Here is a 2,433-nt window from a genome sequence, read left to right on the forward strand (position 1 = left end):
CACAGTTCTATATTTTATGTAATCACAACTCCACAAATATTGGAATCCAGTCAGTATGACCTGTCTCTTTAATGTTTAACATCCTCTGTGTTATAAAGACCCTGTCCTAAACTTATGCCAACAATTAATTCAACAAAATGCTATATTTACAGAGATTAAGATATATAGTGATTGCTCATAGCTTTGACTCTTAGGTAAAGAAACAAGGAATTTGAAGGAAGGAATTTATACAAAACTCATATCTGCAAAATATACAAGATAATTTTTTTTCCAATTAATTCCAAAATGCTATATTTACAGAGATTAAGATATATAGTGATTGCTCATAGCTTTGACTCTTAGGTAAAGAAACAAGGAATTTGAAGGAAGGAATTTATACAAAACTCATATCTGCAAAATATACAAGATAATTTTTTTTCTGCCTACAGCACCCAGTATTTTTAGGAGGTCTCCCATCCAAGTACTAACCAGGCCCAACCCTGCTTAGCTTCTGAGATCACATGAGATCAGGCGTGTTCAGGGTGGCATGGTGTAGACGATAAATTTTTAAGTATTATGTTAATGTAAATGTTTTCCTGGGTGATTTTTGTTGTTGTCTTGTGTTTTTTTGTTTGTTTGTTTTTTTGTTTGCTTTTTTTGTTGTTGTTGCATAAGCTTAGTGGCTTTTAGACAAATTGTAACACTCATGATTACATTTGGAAGAAAAATTTACATTTCTTCCTTATTCAGAGCCTTGTTTCATTTTATTTTATACTGTGCATTTGTAGTTGTGTGTGTTTGTTTGCCTATGTGGGTCCATGTACTTGTCTGGACATGTGTTTGCATGTCTGTGTGTATATTAGAATTACTTGAAATAGACACCAGAAAAGGATATACATATTCGATTACTATAAGAAAAGACATAAATGTAATGATCGTAAATAAAATAATGCTCAAAAATATATTTTAAAATGCTCAAAAAATTTTGTATTTTCAGATCCCTTTGTAAAAAATATTCCTAAGTTAACTATTTTTCCCTTTTTGTAGCTGTTTCAAATTTCTTGGCAGAATGAACAATATAATACCAGTATTCTACATTGAACATTTTTTTAAAGTCTTCAGAATATGTCAAATGATAATAATTTCCTCAGAATCATTTTGAGAGTGAATATTAAATATAGATACTTTATGAACATTGCCATCATATTGTCATTCTTTTCTTTTTCCTTTAATTTGAATTTTGTGTGCAAATGAAAGCCTGAAAACTAATGGGATTTGCACTATGGTTGGTACCTCAGAGCACTGCTTTTAAAATTGACATTTTGTGGAAAATGAAGCAAAAACTCATTATGAAACAAATTATACAATTAAATAAAAAGTAGCAGCTGGGAATTGCAAGGATTTTATGTGAAAATCACAGCAAACATTGCTTAACTTTATGGAATCAGATTTCCAATGGATTTGTTATCTGCTGTGGGAGATTCACAGCGGCAACTCAATGACGACTACACACAGAGAACTTGCATTTCTGCAAAACTTTTCTTCTCTGCCCACCTCAATTACGAAAAAGCAGCAGACCTGGTAATGCAGATTTAAATGACCTGCTAATTGTGATCTATTTGGAATTTAAGCCTTGCATTATACATGATTTTAAAATTCAATACATTCAAATTGATCATTGTTACAATAGCATTGAAATGTAAACATTTACTTAAATTAAGTTGAATGTATGTAATATACACTTTGTGTATTTTCTATGTATGAATGTTCTAAACATAGCACATCTCTATCTTTGCTATACTTTTTATCTGAAATATTTAATATCAATGTTGCTATAAGTACTTGTATTTTATAATAATGTGAATTGCTTTTCTTTTATTTAAAAATATAGCATATAAAATTAGAGTATATTTGTTGAATAAAGCTCATTCCTTTATCGAGGGAGAAATCAATATGATATTAATAACATCTTGGTTCTAAAACAATGATTTTTAAAAATGTTTTAACTTTTCTGAAATTTCAATCTGCTTGCAATCAATTGCTTGTTGTTACTATTAATTGGCAGTGTTTCATTTTTCCTATCTTATTATAAAATAATGGCACAATACAACCAATGTTGTTAGTGTTTTTTCTTATTCTAAAATATTGATAAAAATATATTTGAAAACACTTTCATGTACATTATTAATTGTTTAATTCATCAGATATTTATTGAAAATCTAAAGCATATTCTGCACTATGAGTAACAATAAGTTTGACATGAGCTCAGCCTTCATGGCACTCTGAAACTAGTGGGAAAAATTAGCAAGATAACTATTCAATAAAATATGTTATAAGATTATCAACACCATGCATGGATGGTGAGAAAATAATTTTGGAAAAGACAAATAGTGTAGACCTCAGAATAACTATGTTTTGGAAGATCAGGGCTTGAAAACGTGACATTCCAGAGAG

At 29.6% G+C, this 2,433-nt stretch overlaps 1 pseudogene; it reads right to left on the bottom strand.

Moving 5' to 3' along the window:
• Positions 1 to 419: 419 nt before the first annotated feature.
• LOC112475919 lies at positions 420 to 537 on the bottom strand (annotated as a pseudogene).
• Between the last annotated feature and the right edge of the window lie 1,896 nt (positions 538 to 2,433).

Source organism: Pteropus alecto, unplaced genomic scaffold (assembly GCF_000325575.1).
Source record: "Pteropus alecto unplaced genomic scaffold, ASM32557v1 scaffold152, whole genome shotgun sequence".
Classification (NCBI taxonomy): domain Eukaryota; kingdom Metazoa; phylum Chordata; class Mammalia; order Chiroptera; family Pteropodidae; genus Pteropus; species Pteropus alecto.